The sequence below is a fragment of the Cynoglossus semilaevis genome, chromosome 19 (assembly GCF_000523025.1).
Source record: "Cynoglossus semilaevis isolate Cse_v1.0 chromosome 19, Cse_v1.0, whole genome shotgun sequence".
In the NCBI taxonomy this organism is placed as follows: domain Eukaryota; kingdom Metazoa; phylum Chordata; class Actinopteri; order Pleuronectiformes; family Cynoglossidae; genus Cynoglossus; species Cynoglossus semilaevis.
The window spans coordinates 2,455,605-2,480,154 of record NC_024325.1 but is presented as its reverse complement, the minus strand read 5'-3'; positions in this window follow the sequence as shown (position 1 = coordinate 2,480,154).

The following is a 24,550-nucleotide window of genomic DNA, read 5'->3' as shown; positions in this document are numbered from 1 at the left end:
ACGAAGGGAGGTAATCAACTATAACAATACATGTTGCTTTGTGAGCAGCCCATAAATTTAAATCATTTCCCTTTATACCAAAATCTGAATATATAATATATAATATATAACCCATATATATATAAATAATTACATTTTCATTAATTTAGCTTTTGAATACCACGTTATATGTGTCTATCCATCGATCTATCTATCTACCTATCTGTCTATCTATCTATCTATCTATCTATCTATATATATAGATGACAGGTAGATAGATAGATGATAGACAGATATCTATCTATCTATCTATCTATCTATCTATCTCCACGTTATATGTGTCTATCTATCTATCTATCTATCTATCTATCTATCCAGCCATCCATCCATCCATCTATCTATCTATTCTAATATAGAAATATTTTCTATCATAATCATCATCATTCTTGATTTAAATCTTAACTAAAACAACACATACAATTCATGCATGCACATTTGTCCAAAAAAAACAACAACAAACAAACACGTTTTTCTGTCAAACATCAATAGATCTTGTTTTGCAACAGGTTCATTGCATTAAATTGTCTTTCTGTATAATTATCCAGGATCCACCAAAAAGCTAAAATAACACTTGTGTTCCTTTGTCTGTAAGCCTGTAAAGATGAAAAGTTCAAGTTTGACTCTCTATGAATTATTTTGTATGGGTGACAGCAGAGTCCAGTCCAGTTTGGCAGCTACACTGACCAGACAGGGAGACATGTATAAAGGACAGGCGGAAATCTCAGGCACTGTGTTTCAGAGAATGTACAGTAGCTCCTTCAGTGCTGCTGCTAATCTGGGATAAATCAAATGTAAACCAGTTGTGAGTAAAGCGACGGTGAACGGTTAACAGTGCTGCATGTGTGGCGTCTGACGGACCATGCATCATGGAAGTTCGACCTCTGACCCCATCGCTCGTCCCTTAGGTACAGTCCGGGTGAGATTCATTAGCTGGAGGTATAACGGGGATGATGAACGATACATATTTGCTCGCCTGTACATAAACAGGAACGAACACACACACACACACACACACACACACACACACACATAGACACAGTCAAAAAGATAAAGAGAGCTTTGAGAGCACAGGCATGCAGGTGCTAGGAATAAAATTAAACATGCCAGATAGGCAAAAGGATGTAAGGGCATATTTTTTTTTTTTTTTTTTTTTTTGAAGGTGAACATGTGGGATCCACATTTGGAGGCAGACGTTTATATCAATAGCTATTTGTGTCATGTTGTTGAGGAAGTAAAGCGTTTGTTTTCCATTTTTAGATCTTTATTTTAAAATGCAGTATTTGTTTGTTTTTCCTGGTAATTTTTTTTGTGTCAACAGCTATACTGGCTTTTATTGTAAATCTTCAAGTGTGGTGGTGACCACCCTCGGTGATGCAACAATTACTTTAAGCTTCGGTGAGTCATTATAGCTCAAGTGCCCATCCCTTTAGAGTGTGTTAATCACTCTGTTAACAAAGGGCACTGGTACATGTATGCCCACACACTGTATACAGTATTTGCATCAACTCAAGGGCGCGCTTATATGTGGGTGTAAATATTGAACCTCTCCCACCGTCACCGTGCTGTATGATGAGCGTATAACGATCTATATGCGGTCAGGATACCTCCAGGCTGAGCGGGAAAGAACTTATAGGATGTCAGTGTGATTTATGACCTTTTTTGGTCTTCCCTCGTGTGTGTGTGCGTCTTGATATGTGTGCCGCCTATACTTCATACCACGAGCTGTCAAATTAATCCAGGAAAGACGTCACATTTGCACTGATAAAAGTACTTGTGCGTGTTTCGACTGCTTTTTTTTTGAAAACTAGCGTTCGTGAAGCCCAGTCCTGTTTGAGTCACTTTTTGTTGAAGACGACGACTTTTAAATATCATGGTTACGACGGTGTTTCTCTCTCAGTTTGCCTGGTCTTGAGTGGTGGCACAAAAAAGGTATAATATCTTAAATTGTGACCCGAGGCTGAGAACCTTGGTCTTAAAGGGTCAATGCAATTTTTATAACCTTATTTCTTTACGGGTCATACAGAAATATTGAGTCCATATATCTTAGTAAATCTTAGGTGATGATGTCTCACAGCTGAGCCCCAACTATTATAAACAAATGACTGTATCAATTTCTCAGTTCAAATTTGACAGTTGTAGTTGTGTTGTGTGATCACATGATGTTGTGAGTTCAGATATTATGTTTGTTTTCACCGAGGTTGCGTGTCACCCCGACCTTGACCGTCCAGGTTGCACTCTCATGCGTTCATCTATTATTCACCAAGGACTGAATGAAGGGATGAAGGAAAGATTCCTTGATACTCCAGTCTGCCTCTTTTCTTTTGTAATTGCAAAATAACGTCACACTCTGCCGGCACTACTATATACAAACTTTGTATAGACGAAACATAGCAGACATAGGTTCATTAATGTGCAGCTACCAAGCACTTTATCTTGATAATGAGCCAGAGGTTTCAGGCCGTCTCCCTGTGCGGTGCTTGAATGCATGGCCTATTAGTGTAATGTATGAGAGAAGTGTCACGCGATAGATACGCCGCTCCAGTATAGTCCACTTTCGGAGACGCTCACTCAGTCTTTAATGGACGGCTCAATTTCGTCCACTGGAGTTAACACAAGATCACAATCAGCAGAGACCGGGGTCCATCTCAATGGTCCGTGGATAAAATCCATTGCTCCAAGTGATGTGGTGTTTAGTCAACGAAGCGTGAGGGCTGTACGGTACGAGGCAAAGGCGAAGCAGATGGAGAGATGTGGACCGAGTTATGCAAAGAACAGCACTCTACCCTTTAAAATGGATGTCGGAACTGTGTTGTACAAGTATATACCATGGCTTTCCAGGAACGCAGACGTGTAAACCTAACGGCCGAAGCTTGTATTCTGCACTTGTTGTTTTTCTATACGGTCTGTCTTAGAGTTATTTACAGAGAATCCAACTAAGTCCAGTGAAATGTGCAGCTGCACAGCGGCCACCTATTAGAAGCTCCGTTGGCCATTGATTAATTGACTCTGAATACAATTCAAGCGAGAGTCGACGACACGTAATAGAAAATGGAAAACACATGTAAACTAGGCCGTAATGAATGGAAACAAATACAGCGCGAGGGTCGCTGTAATTACCGTAATCTATTCATAAAAATTCCATCTGCACTTCAGAAGAAAGAGAGGAACACGATATTTTCCGCAGCTAATTCTGACTGAAGCTCGCATTATCTCCAGTAATTGTGTGAATGAGCATGAATGATTATTTGTCCTCAGGTGTCAGTCATGTTCCAATCTGGTGACCTGATCCTGCCAGAGGATTTGTGGTAGATGGAGAGATAGATGCACGGCTGAAAACATTTTTTTTTAACAATTCTACCCCGGTTTTGTGCCTCACTGATGCCCATTAGACGGTCACCTGTCTTTCCACCTTCGGCTTTTTCTGGACTTTGGAATCTAGGATATGGATTTAAAAGGGTTTTTTTTTTTGGTGTTACCAGTATCCGTTCCTCTGCATGTGACACTTTTAACACTATGGTGCTATTACTTTCTACATTTCCCTTCCATTCCTTTCCTTTTTTTTAACCAATCACCACCCTCCTCCAGCCTGCAAGGAATCATCCTGGTCCGTAGGGTCATCAATAAATCGCCTTCTGTCATGGCTCCTCTTTTTTCCTAAGGTGTTTTTCTCAAACAGCGAGAGAAAAAGAAAAGGACGATAAATGTTATTAGAAAAAGGATTTATTTGCATATTTTATTGTACAACGCTTTGCTGTTGGATAATAACACTAGTAACATGGGTATCTGGGTGTTTGGTTCAATTTGCCTTTTCAATTAAACACTTTTGTAAAAATGAATCTGGTGCCTGGGGTTAATGTCCTGTATATTAACAGCCCCGAGGCAGTTTCTACAATCTACAGTCATAATCTAAAAGAACACATTCACACTGGAAAACAAATCTTATGAGAAACGTTATTAAAACACTAATGAGTAGTGATTCTGATATATATTAAAGAGGGCTGTCAAGTAGTATCAACTATTATTAATCACAATTAATCAAAAAAAAAATCAACATATCTGAAGTATGTGTGTGTGTTTTATACCTGTTTTTATTTGTGACTCATAATTTGGCTTCTAGTTTTGGTTGATTTCGAAGCCGATGTCCTCAACAGCATTAATCAGACTACAGTCACTCACAGTGTATTTGTGCAACAGTGTCCGTCAGCTTGTCAGCCGTAGATGTACTCCCCTGTTCTGACCTTCAGTTGAAGCCTCCAAAAAAACATTGTATTTTAAGCTACAGATGCTTTGATGATACAATAACATTTTATCCAGAGTGTATTAAAAATGTGTGTATGGACTGTGTAAAACCAGTGAATGGATGGTAAAATCATTAATTAAAAATGAATGAAAAAACACAGGGTAATTGAAATTAATTAATACACGAAAAAAAAAAAAAAAAGCTCAACTTCCCTAAAAGACTACAGAGTGGCAGTGTCATTGATGCTCTTGCCTTACAACAAGAACGTTTTTAATTCCATCCCTACTGGACTCCAGCCGTCCAGCGTGTACCCTAGCCTCGGCCTATGGCTGCCGGGATTGGCTCCTGCCCTGCCTGTGATCGTGGGAAGGATTAAGTGTTATATGAATAAATTAATGTTGCAAAATCGTTGCCAGACAAACAGAGTGGCACATTCAGCTCAGGGATTACGGATATAAAAAAAGTATCAAGGGACGCAATTAGCGGCAGGCCGTGTCTGGTACCGCGTTGCGTTTGCCCCTTTGCTTAGCAACCGGTCACAGAAATTGCATCACACCCATATATAACTGTTATTCCACTTCGACGTTGGTGTCAGAAAACGTGACGGACGTTTCCGAGAAGTGTCCGTCACGTTCGCTCCATTGTTCATGGTTGCTCCAGCTCTGCCAGACTACAGCCCACCACAAACTAAATATAAACATATGTGCAGTAATAAGACACTCCGGCCATTCCAGTCTCAGCTGGTTTCATCCTGCCATCGCGACAAGCCGATTAGCTTGATTGGACGCAGCTACAGTTCATTTCTGAAAAGTGTGTTTTGGTATAAACATATAAAAGAGAGTAGGTTTCTTGAAGACGTTTCACCTCTCATCCAAGAGGCTTCTTCCGTTCACCATTTTTGGATCATGTGAAGAGCTGAATGTCATCAAAATAAATGATAGCTGTATAAATGTTGAACTACTTAAAGGCGTTTTCTCTGTGGGTGTGTAAGTGGTTCAATCTTCTCTTGGGGGCTTGCCATCACGCTGAAGTGGACAATCTGTCTTTTCATTTTGCTGAGAATCCCGCCCTGGGAATGTTTTTCATGCTGCAACTGTCACCTAATGTAGAAACCATAACAATATAACACAATGGTTACCCTCCCTGTTGCAGTAATCTGGAGTCTTTATTGCAGGCAGTAATTTGTCCCCACCACCAGAATGATCCTCTATTTTAGATACAACCTTTTTTTCAATTTTCCACTCTCGCTGACCGTCTGTCTGATCGTTCTCTTAACCACTTGGACAGGAAGTGGTTTGTTTGTGTGTTTGTTTGTGTTCCCCCCGGGTCTTTAGGAAGCAGCGTCTATGAACTGGACTAATATTTTTGGCAGTTTTAAGCGTCATGTGCTACCGAATAGAAAACCCTGTAATGTGTGATGATGTGCTAAGCTTTGGTTGTCATCACTGTTCCTAAGGAAATAATAATAAAAAAAATCTTCATGCTTTGCTGGCTGCTTTAACTCAAACAGACGTACCATACTGTTTATCGTTTGTTACCAGATTCTGAGTTCTCCTGTTCTGCCTTTTCCTTAAGAACCCGTGTCTGTCTTCTTGATGTTTCTTTTTCACAGTGATGTGGAGAAGAGTAGTTGTGAAACTACACCTGAATTTAGGCATGGGCAAACTACGGCCCGGGGGCCGGATGTGGCCCGTTTGGCATTGACGCAGTTCCCCATTAAATGGCGTAGAAAAGGCTAGAAGTATTTTAGCATTTTAGCCTTATTATTTATCTTAGTTCACACGAACCCTCTCCCTGTTCAATTTTAGGGCAATTGTGGCCCGCAAATCAAAAAGTTTGCTCACGTTTGCCTAAATTGAAACTTGGAAGTACAACCTATCAGTATTAAGACAACATGAAGCCACTGAAACCCCCAAACCTGCTTCATACCGACTCCCCATCACCTGTGAAAATAATCCGGCCAGGCAGCCGACGACTCCTCTGCCCGCGGAACACATCAAACTGTTAAACTTTAGTTGTGCGCCGTGATTATTCGTGGCTGACAGGGTTGCGTTCAGGGTGTTGACGATGAAATAACTAGGTGTGACAAATTAATTGGACTGATGCTCTACATCTACTCAGCATAAGCAGGAGTCCATATGAAAACAGCAAAACACGGGGAAGGAAACGCAACGAGCCGCAGGGAGTGTGAAGCTTTCACTGTGAATAAAGCACCCGAGGGCTTTAAGATGCCAGGACACGCTGCACAAGGTTGTTGTTGTTTTGTTTAGTTTTTTCTTACTGTCCACAAGGCAAGGTCACAAGCTGTCAATCACTCATTCTGAGTGTGTCTGCTGTCATACATCGAACACTAGGTGCAGACTTCAAATTATGGGTTATTTATACGTAATGTAATTTTACGGAACCCTGTTGCCAGATTTAAGTTCTTGACAACTTTTCCCCCTCATTTTTTGGCAGAGCCTCTACATCAGGATAATGAAGCAGCTGCATTTCTTTTTTTTCTTTTTTTCAGCATGTGCGACATAAGCTGAGCTGAGCCAAAAGAGACATTTGTATTGAGTTAAGGTGCGTGGATGTCATTGCACTTATAAAAGGTAATCCTGTGTATAGGTATACATATTATATACGTCAGTGGTTTCAAACTGGGGTACGTGTACCACCAGTAGTACGTGGGGAAAATTCATATTTTCACATTTACATTTTCAATTGAATAAATCTGAAACATACCATGCACAATTAATACAACATTTAAACATAAACATCTTTATAAACATTTATAAACATCTCTCCTGTGTGGTGGAAGCTAATAGGGCTAATAGCAACAGTTGGAGAACCACTTGTATACTTAAAAAGTGTAATGACAAATAGCAAATAGTATTTTGAAATACTGGCAATGTTATAAACATGTTTATAACATTTCTTTCACGGTTTATAGATCAGATGGAATTACTCCACCTTACAGCAGAAATATCACATTTTGTCTTCAATGTTTTACTAAAACCATAAATATTAATACAAAGAAGTTGTTTGTGAGAGCTTCACCGAGCCTTCAAAATATCCGTTGGTTCGTTTCGTCCTCCATCAGACGTATCTAAAGGACTCCACTCGGACCTTTTTGACCAGCGACCTGTGACCCCGGAGTACTTTCATTCTCTGGCGTGAGACAGATACTTGCGATGTTAACACGGCGTGACACTGCCTCTTAAGTGCTAACAGCTCCTACAGCTACCAGAACCTCCGCTGCTCCAGACAAGCAAAAGTAGCTCTTCACTGGTCGGAATATGTTTTTGTTCATAGTAAAACAATAATGAGAGATTTTAATCACAGTGTTTTTATTTCCATCAACAACATCTTACATTTCAGTGAAGAGGACTGCTGCTGGATAGTGCCACTACTGCTACTGCAATGTTTATTGAGAGGACACCTGCTTCGACATACTGTAGTCAGGGACCTTGGAAGTACGGCCAGCAGGAGATTATAAATTTCCTGTACTGCAGTTTAAACCGAGAATTATTAGTTAAGAGGTGACAGTAATTGTTGGCCTGTTTCCCTTTTTTTTTTCTCTTTGAGCCACATGGCCGTGGAGTGCCAACAGTATTGAATCCTGGTTAGCGATGAGATGAGGCAAACAGAGGGGACATTTATTTGGCGTTGGGGAGGGAGCTGCCCGAGTGACGGTAAACAAGCTCAGTGGAGTGTGGAGAGAAACGCAGGGAAGCAGCGGAAGTCTTTTTGGATGTGTGTGTGTGTGAAGTGGAGTTATTGAACCACAGAGAAGAGGTCACAGGACGAGTGAGTTCACGTTACACATCAGCTAATTCCATGTCTGCACCACTTGTTGAAAAGTGTTATAGAGCAGTGGTTCCCAACCTTTTATTTGTACCGATCGATCAGCCGGTATCAGCCGCCATTGTTGAAGGGTCAAACAATTTTCAAAATAAAAGATCTTTTTATGATATTTTATTCTGTTAGTATCAGAGTCTGAATGACCTGTTGTTTTGAAAAAAGGTAAAGGGATATGACTGGATTTTTTTGAATGAAGTAAAATTGAAGTACATTTTTTTTCACTCTGTCCCACTGAGGCCTGGTACCAAATGACCTGCGAACCAAGGCTTGGTGACCCCTATTATAAAGAACAGAATAAGGAATTACCATGTTAAATATTTTAGTATTTGTGGTTGATTGTAGCTTGTATCCCTTAGTCTTAAACAGGATATAAAATGATAACAAAAAGACAAACTTGTTGCTTGTTGTTCAAACCACATGTGGAAAGTCACTTTTTTTAATGTGCTGCATTTATTTATGTTGCTCTTCCACACCCGGTGTCAGAACATATTAAGTTGTGACAGTATTTGTTTGGGCAGTTGTGATGGGATGTGCTCGGATGGCTGTATTTTTGGTGAGATGGTGTGCGTTCGACATGGCTGACAGAGGCTATTACATGTGCTGCCGACAGGAAATGGGATTTCTTTTTTCTACTTCTTCTTCTTGCACTTGTGCATCATCAAGTTCAGAGCTCCATACAGGCATAACAATCTTCTTCTTCTTGCACTTGTGCATCAGTTCAGAGCTCCATACAGGCATAACAAAAAAAACAAACAAACAGTTTGACGGCAACTGTCCAGACACATGGAAATGTCTGACTGCGGGGTGAAAACCATAATGGAACAAAACAATGTAAACACATAAAGGAACAGAGCGAGGTTTTAGTTTTCAGATGTCAGCTTGTTCTTGCAAATCTGATATTTTTCAATGGCGTTAGTTCCTAAAATATGACTACAATACGCCTTCATGTATTTTATGGATGCAAAATCCTATTTTATGTACTACACACATTCCCCTTACTGAGCAACACTAAGTATTGACATGAGAGCCAGGTATTGCATCGATACAAAGGGTCCGTGGAGGGGTCTATTTTAAGGCCACGTTGTAGGAGACGTCAGCTATTTTTAGCATAAATCCCTTTTACTGTTATGGTCGCTGTTAGTGCTGGCCATAAAAAGGGAATGTAAGACAGATTTGATTCTGCTGGTGCGAACAGCTAGTGTGCGTGATAAAAGGCATCAATATTTCAGCGGCGAGGACAAATTGTTTTTCCTCCTCAGGGATCAAATAGACAGACATTATCACCCACATGCACATTGTACATTATCTGTTCCCTCATTGTGTTTTAAAACACATTTAAAATGCACACTAATGGAGTGTGTGAATAGAGTGTGATTGACCTTAATGCTCCCCCCGTTCCTACACTTGGTGACACACTGCTTGAACTGCAGAGGCAGTTAAAACAATGCTCAGTGTGAGGACAACATATCAATCAGAGACGTAACCCCGGCTCCAGAGTCTCCACCGTCCTCTTTATGTAACGTTTGTCCTGTCACATGGTAGTCAGCTTCAGGGGCTTCCATGCAGGAAAATAGGCCGTCTTAATGCTGACCCAATTCAACGGTCAGGCAGCAGGCATGATGGGAGGGTGAGCTCTCCTGGTTTGCTGACTGAGTGACTTCGATGTGCATGAGGGATCGGTGTTTGAGGGGACTTATTTTACAGTGATACTGACAGGGCACTGAAGTATTCCTCGCATTTTAGAATGTACTGTACATAAAAAACCTGAATAGACCTCGTACTTTTACGGTTCAAATACGTTAAACTTTACAATAGAACGATTAAAATGATATTCAGTGGCCCAAAGTCATCATGGTTTGTACCATGTAAAACCTGCGCACCTTATCTTGATTTAATGTGATGTAAAGTAATAAATTGGTTTAACGTTCATTTATGTTAAAAAATCGTATCTGTTATTAACCTAAAACCATCAGGCTCCATTTGCAGTAATGCAGGGACCCACTCTGAGCCGCGTTTGGGTCAGGAGCCACAGGTTGCAGACCCCTGTCTTGGGTGATATTACTTTAGAGCAGAACTATTCAACAATAGGGTCAACAACTACACTGTAACTGTTCTTTTTGACTTACACTTCAGTGATATCAAAATGGGTGATGATGGTTAAGAAGAGTGTCCACTGAACTTGACATTGTTCAGGAAGTCGAGTAGCTCTTCATTTTACTAAGTACCCTTGAAGTAGCTCTCCGTTTCAAAAAGGTTGGTGACCACCTGCGTCACGATTTTAGCCCCTCTTTATAAAAAGTTGACTCCATCTACATCATTCAAAATGTGACGTTTGAGACCAGGTTGATTTCAGTTTCAACTGCATGTTTAGAAATTGTAAATCTTTGTGATTCATGTTCCTGTAAAGGCTTCAAATGAAGACATTTTTTATTGGCAGTTAATTTTCTCACTGTCGTTGACGGTGGCACGTGCTGTTGACTGATGTGATCAAAACGTGACTTATCTCTCAGCTTGTCTGCACATGCTGTCATGCTGTACTGTTTAACATCTTGCATTAGTATTCCAGCGGGGGTTTCTGTGTTTACCCCCCAACGACTAAATGTCTCACTGACTGCAGTGTCATGTTGTTCAATTACAGTTTAAACTGATGCCTGATTGACACATATCTGCCCTGTAGACTGAAGAGTGGTGAGAGGGGGGATAGGCAGGATGGAATGAAATGGAAAGAAGTTAAGAGCAGAGGAGTAAGGCTCAGGGAAGGAAGGAAGGACAGAAGAGGTGGGAAAGAGATTTCATTTTCACCGCAGCCTTTCTTTTGAATGATTCATGCCTTTCACAGAGGACGTAAATGAAAGATAAATAATTTCCACAATCCAGCCCGAGTAACATGAATGCAACAAGATTTGAAATCTTAGTTCTTCTCTGTGGTCTCTGTTTTAAATACAAGTCGGAAGTGCACGTGTTTACAAGCCACAGCCTCAGCCCCACTGACCTTTAACTCTACCGGGCTTTGCCACTCTAATATAACCAAAGCCATGTTAATGCTCTGAATCCCTGAAGAGAGCCAGTGTGGACTGAGGATCAGCTCCCCCCTTTTTATTATCTCTGTATTAGAGTTGGGAACAAGCACCTGATTTTCCTCTCTTGGCAACTGTAAATGTTCATGTTCGCTGTCCTCCAACTCAGATATGGTAGGGCATATCTTCGAAATGAAGCATAACAAACATTTATATTTGTAAATTCAAGTGTTTTTACCCATGTATAGAATCCTCCCTCAGCCCCTTTGGAGTTTCTGTTCAGATATTTGTTGTTCTTTCTGTGCAACATTTTTGCCGTTATGGTGACAGACAAATTCTTCGCTAAGATTTGTCTAAGATTTACAACCTCTCACATTTTGCAGAGGCTGTGCCTGTGATGGCGTCTCTTTCTATGCCCTGATAAAAATGCACAAATACCTCAAAATGTCTGAATAAAAAGACTGAGGGAATGGCTCCTCTCTTAGATTATGATGCTGTATCGTTTTTAATGTACATTTGTGAATATATCCCTTCAAAAAATCGATCTATCTATCATCCATCCATCCATCCATCTATCCATCCATTCATCCATCCATCCATCTATCCATTCATCCATCCATCATCCATTGGGCATCTCCATGCCAATGGGCGAGAACAACACATTTTATGTTTCCATTTAAAGCAATGCGCTTTTCGATTCTTTTTAAGTTTGTTAATTTTCGAATTCCTCAGATCATTCCTCCTTTGTCATGTCTAAGAAGGAAAAGGTTTCTTTAACATCTTAAAACACCCTAAACCTTCTGATATCTGTGTTTTGGATCCTGGCATCAACCTCTGTGGACACAGAGTCTGTACTAAAAATGTAAAGAAAGAAAATGATCAGGAAAGTGTGGTGTTGTGTGACTCAGGCAAACACATAACGCTGTGGACCGACGGGCTTGTGCAGCACTCGCTCCGTCCCATGGAAATATCTGATTTGGTTAGGAGAGTGATGGTGCAGTCTGTTATAAATAGTGCTCCCTAAAAGCAAGAAAAAAAAAAACAAAACTACTATCTGGTATCGATTAGCTGTCAACACATGTTAAATCTAACTGTCCCTGGTCACGATGTGTGTCCTCACTCACACTGTGAGAGATAGAATCCAGAGAAAGGGGGAAAGTGACTCACCCTGTCTGTTGTCTCTTGTGTCACTCTGGTTCTTACGTTGTCACACACGCGGGGACGCCTGCAAACGGCATGAATATAAACATGTTTACACCTGTTCTGTGGAGATCCATCAATGAATGAGCGCACTCTGAAGCCACTGAAGAGTTTCACCACTTTCTCTGTTTGCTCTGACTGGCACGATTCATGCGCTTGACACTTTCTCTCCTCAGTGGAGATCAGAAGTCCCTGGTTTCTGAGGCTGAGGTGGTGTGTTCGCCCAAGCATCCTTTGAAATTTTGAATCCTGCCCCGCTGATGACCCTTCATGACGCAGTGACAGCCACGGCACAACAGACATCTATTTTGGTGGAGAAATGGGCTATGAAGTTAGATGTCAAACCTCCTACGGCTCATCAACATGTGTGCTAAGTCAGTACCAAACTTGAGTTATCCATCATTAGGTCCAATTCTAGTCTCCATCTATTGGACACAATTAAAAAAACACACACGCAGCTAAGGTCTGGGCTATGCTAACTTGGGACTATATTCATTTCCCTATTATTTCCATCTAATCAAACCTGAATCGGGTCAACTTCATTGATAAAAAAACATAAGCAGGGATGTTCCATAATATGGGCCAACTGATATTATTAGCTGATATTAGCATGATTATGTAATATCGGTACCTGATAACATGTATATTTTTACCCCACTATTTGAGAAGTGCTGCTTTAACCCAAACTGCTGCATATATCGATAGTGGTGTTTGGACAATACCGGCATATTAGATATCGGCAAAAAGTTAATATCCGATATCCCTTACCATAAGAGCACTGTCCATTTCTTATATACAGTCTACAACCCTGACCAATTTTAGAAATAGAACAGCCGCTAATATATATATAAAAAAAAATTGAATATTCTGCTTACAAGCTCAGTTTAGCTTTGCCAAATGTTGCTCTGGAGCTTCAGAGTGCTGATATGATGATGATTACATCAGACTGCTTCCCAGTCTTAAAGTGTATGGAGGTCTGGGTTTGAAGCAGAGCGCTTCAATCACTCTCATATTGATGGTCGGGGATTAGGAGTGCGCAGAAAGATACAAATCTGCAGCTTCCTTTCATCTGGCGTCAAAATTTTTAATAAGAAATCAAGTTTAGTTCCAGCCGTCTGACTAAATTCAGCAGAGCACCTCCATGAGCAGGAGGCCCAACAGCAGGTTCCCATGTAGCGTGACCAGGGGTCCTGCTTTGTGGGCCGACTGTACTGTATTTGGACACTTTTTAATTGGTTGTCTGGTGGATCTGGAGGTTGTCCTGCATGTTATGTTCGAATTTTCAAAGGCTCTGCGGACACTTTATGTGATGTGACTTATATCCAGTGGATGTTAGAGGACAGTAGGACAGGCTGTAATTTCAGGGCTGTGCTGGGTAGAGCATGAACTTCTCACCAGAAAAAAAAAAAAAAACACAAGGTCAATCCCACAGTTCCGGCTCGGCCTGGATCAGAAAGAGTGGACGCTGGACTGGAATTACGATTTGTGCTCTTTCCAGTCCAGTCCAGTCGTCTTTTATATGTATTTCCATCCATATGTATGTCCTCCATCATGCTTTATCTGCTATTTCCATCTAAATCGCATCACAACTAAATGGACACCAGGAACTATTAAAGGTGATGACCTTTTTTGTGGTCATTCACTGACATGCATCTGAAAGTACACGTACATTGGCCTTTAAGAAAAACTCTGAACTTGCCAGGCTGAACCTTCGTGATTTATCAGTTCGTTTTTAAACCTTTTAAAATATTCAGATGTAAGGACAGGTCACTTAAGTTTACCTGAAGATGTCAGTGGTAATTTTATTAAGTAGAAATTGACAGAGGTCACGACCCATTCAGTTCCACACGCACTCATGTGAATTTAAAGGATGATGGAAGGAGGTAAAAGGGATTGTCATTTATATTTAATATACAACAATTAAATTAACTTCCTTCTAATATATGTCATATGATAAAGAAAAATGCACAAAGCACATTTTGAAAAGACTTGCAGCCCATTACTGGACTTTCATTCAAGTTAGGGTTAGGTTTATTCATGTAAACATCGCTGATCACACTGCAGTCAGAATGTCTCCAAAATCGCCAAACCAAGAATAACGCTCCTGCGAGACAACGCGTCTACCTATCACGCCACCTGCCAGCCTTCGCCTTGATATGAAACGAATCATTCGGTGGAACATCAGAGAATCACCAAAGTCCTAAGAGGCCAGTCAACTGAGCCAGTGTTCAGATATTTCACTGGATTAGCCAAAGCTGGGACTTGCTGCTAGCAACACTGCAAAGGTCAGAGGATTATAAGGTTTAATCCTCTGGATGTAATGAACATCTGCTACTGAACTTCAAGAAAACCACTCAACAGTAGCAGACACTTTATCCATGTCTGAGACCAGTTGGTACTGTCACCTTACAGCAGGGTGCAGGGTACTGTAGAAATAGGTCGAAAAGGGTGCTTCTGGGTCATACAGTAATAACAGGCGCCGCATGAATGTGTATTTGCTCATTATTTAGTTAGGTTTGATGTTAAATCATGGTAAAATGTTTAGTCCAACAGCAAAAACCAGCATTAACAGAAGACTGTTGTGGAATTAATGTGAAAGAGGCTGACATTAAGAACATTACTTTAGAAATATTACATCACAAAGGTTCAGCTAGTGATATATTGATGTGACAAACATATGTAGTGACATCATCACTGACATCATATGCAGTGACATCACCACCAACATCATATGTGGTGACATCACCACCAGCATCATATGTAGTGACATCACCACTGACATCATATGTAGTGACATCACCACCAACGTCATGTGTAGTGACATCATCACTGACATCATATGTTGTGATATCATTACCAATTTCATATTTTTCATATTATATATTATATAATATTTTCATAACCTTTTTATTTATTTATTTTATTTTATGCCTGATGGCCTAATAAGTGAAGTGTCCTTTCTGCGGTTTCTGCTAAAGTAATATCAACTTTGCCCAGGAGCAATAGTGAGTGACAGTGACCGGTAGTCCTGTGTAAATATCACAATTTAATTGGAATGATAGCCACATGAATTACTCTGGTTATTCAGTAGGTGCTTATAATTTTATATTTATAAACCACCCAACTGAACTTTATAGGAATGACAAACAATCTTGCTTTCTGCCTTCAGTCACATTTAACACGTCTCACTGCTGTGTACAATACTTAGTTGATCTAAGATGTAAAAAAAAAATTTTAAAAATGAAAAATTACAGCTAAAGAGTTTTCCCTGTTCCTCGATGTTTCCTATGTTTCCAACATCTAGGTGACATAAATCTCTGCTCTGAGCTGAAGTACTTGTAGCCTGTTCTGTTGATAAAATGCATACGTACGATGAGTTACTTTTATCTCCGCGCTGCTTAGCTCCCAGGCAGCGCTCGGTTGCAAATGCAGGTGCTAATTCCTTTGTTCCATTTTCCTGTGCTGCCACGTTATTTTTCTTTGTCCTCGCTGTGTGGGGCACAGGAAACTGACTTCTGCTGCTAAGGTTTTTCATTGCTTGGCAGAAAATTAAATGAAACTCTGACACCCGATAAGTCTTTTTGCCACATATAGCCGAGGCAGTCACATTCATACTTTACCCTGTAGTCAGCTGAGGAATGGGGACCCAAAATAATCCTTTTGTATGTTTTGTTTTATTATAAAGTGAATGGTCTAAATTTTATACAGCTCATCTTTGCCTCTGCAATGATGCAGCAGGTGCAGGGACTGTTTTAGGAAGTGGACCTGTGTATTTTTTCTTTTTAGTTTACCCTGGGAAGCTTAAATTCCATTTGCAAAAATTAAATTTTTGTGAAAAAAAGAAAAGAAAATCTATGAGTTGAAACTTCTGCCTTGACATGTCAAAAACTATTCCAATTAAATCGGGACATCACATTAACAGTCATCAACCTCTTCAGTGCTGTGGTTCATTTTTTATCACGACATGTAAAACTAATTTATATACATAAAACCTGTTATTATCATGTGGGTTTGGTATTCAGATGCTGTTTAATGTAGCCCATAAATGTCACTCTCCACACTGCTCCACTTACAGCACACTAAAGGGACCATACATTATGCAAAATAACCATACAGATGCTGTTTTGCATTTGTATGAAAAAAATATCCTCATGCCTGATAGATATAGAAAATGTGTCAATCATGTAGAAAGGGATAAATTGCACTTTTACACGATCAGATTCAAGCACAATATCCTCTCTTTTGAGTTGTATTATTTCCTCCTTATATTTTATCTAAAATAACATTTCCAGAAACAAGACGTAACAACCTTTAAATAAATTTGTCAGCAGAATATCATTAATAGCGAATTTTGATCGTTTTCTTCTTCACTCTCTACTCTGGGTAGAGTGTCCAAGAATCTTTAAAATGAAACTTCCTTGGACTCCCGTAGTGTTTGAATTAAATTTATGTTGATGTCAAATTCCTCAAAGTGTGTTGGGCGCCTCGGGTTGTGTTTAAGCCATAATTCCAGCACCTACCACAAACAGGCCTCTGCCATTGTTCACTTAGTTCCTGGAACACGGCCTGCATTTCTTCTGCTCAGAGACAACATTGGCACTGTGACCACCGAGGTTGACTTTATTATTACAACCAATTCCCAACGAATCAGGCGCTAAGAAACATCATGTGTATGAGAGATAAGCTGGGCTGAATGTTTCCCGCCGAACTCCCAATTACATTTGTCCACTGCCACGTACACTGAGGACTAGTGACAAGCGCTAAGAGCTCACTGATAATTCGTGCTCACTGGCGCTGCGTGCCCATGTCTGCTGTCTGTCTGGCTGGACTATTAATATATAACATGGAAAAACATTACATAGACGACTGCCCACAGGAACACCATCACACACTTGTCATTCTCCATCTGGGCTCATCTTGGAGCTGTAAAATTATTTGAAGTGGGTTAATGTGAAATCCACTGTTATGTAATAGTCAATTAATCAGTAATGAACTAGATGTTAATGCTGGTGTATTTGTCCGCCGCGATGCGTTTCTCAGCTCAGATTTTCCTTTGGACATGATGCTTTTGTGCAGAAATGTTTACTGTTGGATAACAAACCCAGTAGGTGTCAGTAGCAGGACTCTGTGAATAACACGTCATCCCACTGACACACTAACATATACATTCAAAATGAATGAGTATGATTCTTCCTAAGAACTAACTAAGTCCCAATATGCCACTAATCAATATGTTTGCATGAAGCAAACGATTATCATCACTAATATATGGCCTGTCTATAAAATACCATAAATTACTGATGGGTGTTGAGCAGTGATTCCCGGGCCTAAAAATAGAATCACCCTTGAGGTTGCTGATGTCAGTCAAAAGCAAATTGCTGTACATAAAGCAACTTGACTCAGGAGGCTGGAGCAGGGCTGGAATAATCATGGCTGGCTGAGCTGTTCCACAAAAAGATGACACCATGAAATGTGAACGTATTGCTCTGAAAGGGGTAGAAGAAGTGATCCACGTGTTTGGTGTGTAAACATTTATTTGTTAAAATGGATGTTTCTAGATAAAAATAAACCTATATTGAGCCACGGCACATACAAACTTGGACCTGTTGAGTTGAATACAATAGTAATATGCTCTCAGGAATTGAAGAAAGGTACTTTTCCAGCAGCTCTGAGTTTTCTCCCTTTTTTTATTTACAGCCATCTGCTGCCACGTCATGGACGAGTATTTATTCAGACTGTTGCTAACAAATTAGGTGCAGTAAAGAAATCACTTCCAGATCAAAATTGGTTCATTTTCCACAAAGGTACACTTCGTGATTTCAGGGCGGTGGTTTCAGAGGTAGCCGTTAGCAGACCTGCCTTGCAAGCAGAGATTCCCACATACCAGTTTTCCCAGTGTGGAATCAATAAAGTTCATTAAATATATATATATATATATAATAAAATTACAAAACAGTGGTGAAGAATCACAATTAACATTTTTTTGTGTGGGATCTGAGCCTTGAGAAGGAAAAATGTCTAAAACCAAAAGCAATAAGATAAGTTATCTGCAATTTGTCTCTTGTCATTGACCTAAAAATAAATGCAATAATTAGGGCTGTCAAACGATAAGAAAATTCATTTGGATTATTCACAGTAGATTCCAATAAACAAGATTCCAATTCCAATTAATCTTGTATAATCATGATTAAACAAGATAATTTAATATTCCCGCGCACGCTCGTGGTTAAAGTGTTAATTTTGGAACTTAAGTATTGACAAAATAGCAGTGCAGCAAATACAACAACACCACAGACACACACACGTAAAATGAGTAAACACTGTTAGCATCCCCAGATGATATCTTTGTTGGAATAGAAATGGACTACCACTAATAATAACCAGAGAGAGAATATGACATTTCTCCTCAGCCTTAGGCTTCACACCAGCATCATCCTGCAAATGTGGACTGGTTATTAGAGCCAGCGGTGGCAGAGAGAGAGAGAGAGAGAGAACGCATGTGATAAAACACAATCAGAAGAGCAACAGAAGGTATCTGCAGAGCACATGGTGGGTAATAAAAATATGATTTAGTTTATCTAAGTGCAAAAAGAAAATTGAGAACTGGTCAAAGAAAGGTAATTGAGGAGATGCATAAATGTGTTGGGTAGATAAACACCAGTAAACATGCTGTAGACTATAATATTGAATATAATTTATTTATTATTGTTATTTAATTTTAAGTCAGGTTTAAGTCATATTAATATATTTAATTAAAATGGTAATTAAAAATAATTTAAGACTCGGGTCTAAATAAAGTTTGCATTTATTGATGCCATTGTAGCCCAGACGCAAGTATTTAAAAAAAAGGAGAAATTGTCTATATATGCACATTAACGCAAACAATTCTTGAAGTAATTTAATTTTAAAAAATTACTTAAATATATACTGTATATTTATCAACATGTGTTGAAAAGAATCCAAAATACTATAAAAACATATATTAATGAGGCAAAAAGTAATTATTTTTTCTGTCTTGAATATAAGCAGGGAATTGATCTGTGCCTTATTAGTGGATCAATAAGGAACATTACGCCTGGGCTCAAAAAATCCCAATATCCTGTAGTGCAAATCAAATCCTCTAGGTGCATTGCTTGACAAGTTACAACCACCGGCTACATTATCCCACATCTGAGTGCTGCAGGGAGACTTTTACCTAATGTCGCTCCGCATAACACAACCTGACTGTCAGGGAGAAACAATGCTGAACGCTGCAGCAGCGCCGGCTCCCTCGGTGGTTTTTAAATCTGTCAGTTAGATCATGGACTGCCTATAGCTCATTTCTCCTTCTTGTTAACAGAGCGGAAACTGGCCACAATCACGGAAAGGTTCCTTTGGTTGAAACCCAGCTCTGTACTGGGAACTGTATCTTAGTGACGCTAGTGTCACTTAGCATTTAAATGCTTACAGTGCTAACAGTCTGTATATAATAACCTGCTGCTTTGCGACACCAAAGGTGAAATTGTAACAGCTTGTTTGTAGACACATTTCCAGTTTTTGGCAGATCAACAAAAATGGCACATACACACTATGTCGACAGACACTTTAGAAGTCCAAATATATGCACCAGAAATCTTTGTGTCATACATACATTTCCAAACCTCTTCCAAAACAAGTCTATTGACATGTCCAATATTGGAATATTGCAAAATAATACTTCTGCATGTTTGTTCGACAAACTGAAGTCACATGTAACCATGGACAACAGCCAACCCATGCATTCTGTGTGTAATTGTCTAAAATTCCTTCTTTTTTTTGAATCTCTGACTTAGCTTTTCCAGCTTAACCAAGAGGATAATACAAGAAAAAAAACCTTAGGGAGATAAGGGGTTTTCAGCTAAGTGCAAATTTCCTATACTCTACGGCCGAAACGGAAACACAGCTGTTCTATTTTATCAAGCGCAGACTACAGTTTGAAAAAAAAAACAAAAAAAAAACTGAAGAGCAAGGCTTTCTGTGTTCAGCTCTGGCAGATAGAGTTAAACCACCAAACAATTCCCTCATCCTTCCTATTATTCTGCCCAAGTTTATGTTGAACAGAAGGTAATCCCAGGACACACATTTCAGTTTCATGCATTTAAAAAAAAAAAGAAAAAAAAAAAAGCAGTCGAACGACTGGGAAACCTGGTACAGCACAAATACAAAAAGTCAGAAAATGGTCTATCGGCTCGCAGGAAAGACAATTTCACGATTTGAAATGCAAGAACAATTTGGAACACGCTATGCAAACTGCAGCTTGAAGACAGCATGGCCTCGCCGGCAGATCATAGTAATGGGCTCCCTCATTACACTGAGGTAACACTGAGACTGTGTTTGAACAGTAATGAGTAACCCCCCCGCAACTGCCTGTGAGCCATTAGAGTCGGAGAGCGCTGAAGGTCCAGGTTTAAGGCTCGATGATTAATACAGAGGATAAAGGTTTTCTCTGTTTTCCTGTTTTCCTCGTTTTTAACCGTTTGCATTTCCGATCTTTAGTGGCTCACGGCAGACTTTGGTAATTGGACTCAATGAAGCCTCTGGGATGCAGCAACACAGACAGAACTCTAATGGCGTGTCATAATTTCTACCGGCGCTTCTACTTTCTGCAGGCACTCTGCTAACGACTTTTCTCGCCGTATTTTTTTTCTTAAAGGGACCAGGGATGCGCTAAGTAAACAGGACGGCCCTGTGTGCGGGTTACGTGCGTCACTCTCGAAGCTAATGAAGTGCAGATGCTGCTCAAATGATACGCAACACCGTTTGGAGGGCTCCTGGTTCATCGGCAGCTCAGAGTTACTGCTTCAACCTTCAAATGCTTTTTTCATATTTGGCCAATTATGTCTCACTCTCTCATTTCTCCTTGCTTCACAGGTTTCCTTCTACGCTGTCAATTAACGCAACAAAAGTTGTGGTACTGACAAGGTGTCAAACCGACTGCTTTCTTTCTGTTCCCCCAAAAAGACTAAATCTTCACCAGGTTCGGAGAAGAGCACTTTGTCGACTCTGTCAAATGGCATGGAGGAGTCACTTGGTTTTCTTTTATGCATGGGTGAAAATCCCATTTAGTTTAATGACCCGACTGTAAAGGTTGCCACCACGCCCTAATGCAGTTGTTCCCAAAGTGGAGGCTGTCAAACAAACTGATTAAAATTCCATTATCTTGCGCTTATGTTTTTGCATGGGCAATCCCAGAATTCAACAGGCGACGGCGGGGTACATCACGGACAGCTTGCCAGTCCATTACAGGGCCACATACAGAGACAAACACCAATTTGGACTCACAGTCAATTTAAACGAGCAAACTCCATAACAGAAAGATCAACTGGGAATCGAACCTGCAAACTAATAAACGTGTTGTTTCCCTGTGTTTCCCCTTGTTTTTCCCCATCCTTGTGTTGTGTGTACTTGTCTCTGCCTGTGTTGTGGGCGTGGCACATTTCCCTGGTCCCTCCTGGATAATCACTGATGAAGCACTTCTGCCATATAAACCCTGGCCTTTCTCCCGCTCCTTGTCAGATCGTTTGTTCAGCCACCGTGGTAGTTCACTTTCAGACCGCCTTAAACTATTGTTCCTTGTGCTTCCTGTTAACTTCCTGACCAATCACTAACCACCTATTCTCTTGTGCTCAGGCTCAGTTCTAGCTACAAAACAGGGGCTTAAAGGGTTTAATCAGATTTTAATTTCATCAACACAACCCTGATATTTCCTGGTGAACTGATGAATTAAAAAGGCAGGTTAGCTGGTTTGCGCGGCACGCAGTTTCATCTATCCAATTAAATTCCCATTTCGACACAAAGCCTTTGTTCTGGTGGAGTTACTCCATCGTCCCGTGTAGATTAAATTATAATTAAATGTTCAATTCAGACAGTCACACTTGGTTTATCTTCAATGGCGCAATTTGTGCAAACGCTCCCGCGTGTGTGACGGACCTCATCATTAACTTCAGACAGGCTTTTTTTTTTTTTTTTGCTCCTTTGTGTTGATCCTCAAATATTAAAAGAAAATGAAACAAAGATTTAATTAAGTTCTTTACTTATTGATCTCATTACTAACTAAAATACCAGTCTGTGTAGTATCCAAGTTGACAAGTTATTTTTCTATTTTCTAATTTCTGTATTTTATGTAAAGATGAATGAATGTGATGAAAATTGTAACATTGCTGATCTGTAAATCCAAATGTTATGCTCATTTTGCTGATTAATCTGTAAATCCAAATGTTATGCTCATTTGTGGTTATTTGAATAAATTCATAATAAATCCACCACTGATGATGTTTGGTTTGTGGCTCCCTGTGTATGTGAAGCTTGAAGCAGAGTGTTCTGAAATGTGCCAACTGATGACCTCAGACTTACCCCAGATGTACTGCGGGCAGTGAACCGTGAGGGACCAACAGCTTGCTAAAAATACTTTTTGATTGTGAATGACCCCGAGTCCTGCTGCAATAGAAATAATGTCTATTTAAAAAAAAAAAGGAATGACAGGAAAGGCTGAATGTGCAGTTGAGTGGACACCGTGTTTGATTGACAGCAGACTGTCCGATTCAGCAGATAACTCACAGCTTTTAGGCCACTCCACATCGTTGCAGAGGAAATTCCCTCACAGCCATAGCCGTGCTGTCAAGCTGTCAGGAACCTGTGATTGTTCCCCTCTCTGGCATCTCTGCAGGCAGGAGCATATATGTGGGCAGTTTCAAAGACGTGTGTCGAACTCAGTCTTAAGGAAATTACATTATTTCCGTCCTTTCAAATGTCAGATTTGAAGAAAAAAGTCCCCGCTTCATTTAACTTGTGCACACTGATAATCACTGATGAGTAAATACATATGTTCCATATACAAAACATGAATTGTTTACCACCACAAAAAAAATGCAAATCAATAGACTTCTGCTAAAGAGCCAAATATACCGCTGGAACGAAGGTCAACGACACACTGACCACATTTGAACTTGGACTCCATTGCCGTACAAGTCGATCATTCATTGATTCACAGGTCAAAGCTAATGTGTGGGTTTTGACCAATCAGCACTCTGTCTAAGTATGTGAATAAATGTGCTGCGTCGGTCGATCCAATGCAGCAACCATTTCCCAGGGGATGGGGTCCTTTTGTGTTCTGCATTCTGATTGGCTAAAAAGGCACTCCGCTTCTTCTCTACCTGTGCGCCAATAACGTTGCGGTTTAATATGTACACGTACGTAAAACAGCTTGCCAAATTGACATTACGTACGTGCAAATTCTCTTGCAATTTCGAGTTTATCAAACCCCATAATGTCGACAAAACGCTCTGGACCGGCAAAAGTACCTGCGGTAGGGACCAAAAGGATGCTCTCTATCGGTGATAAGGTAAAACTATTGGACATGCTAAATCAGGATGCAGCGGCTCAGTCTGAAGAGCAGTGAAATAAAGCTGAGTCACTATTTGTCCGACTGTACAGGTAATTTGTATTTTTTTCATAATCATTTTTAATTTTCTCCCGTTCACGGTGGGCGGTGCTAATCTCCGCAATTTGAAGCCTTCTGTTCACGTTGATGATTAAAATTATTATTTGACAGTACATTACAGAAGTTATTTGTTGAAACGTTTCTAAAGTACTTTTATTTTACTTTATTTGTGAAACAAATGGTTGAGACTGTAAAATGGTTTGTTCGTTCTTTCTCTTCTTTTTCTGAGTATTTAATTGTAAAAAAAATAAAGATTTCTACTTCACGGATTTTGCCTATCACGGGTTCTTTTTGGAACGTAACCCCCGCGAAAAACAAGGGTTTACTGTACTGATGTCGTACATCTGTGTGACAGGCAAAACCTGTTGAGGGGACAGGGGTAATATGCTAGCTTCCACATTAAGTTAGCTTAAAAGCTTTAAATAGAAATAAAAAGCTTAGCCTTTATGTAGGAGAACATACGGCCAAAAAATAAAAAATCTTGACAAACATGAAGTTAACTGGATAGACAGAGGTTCTATGTTCCAGAAAGTTCTCAATACAAACAACTTGTGGCCTGGAGTCCATCTTTAAATTTCCCTGCTTTCTCTCTGTCTGCCATTTTCCCACAGACAGACTCCACCCCCTGTGAGGGGATCACAGTGGGTGGAGTCTCAAACAAACAAGATTAGTTTTTATTGGCTTTATTGGCTAAATGCAAATCAAACCACCAACCAATTATACATCAAATTACCTGTTACTTCAAACTCT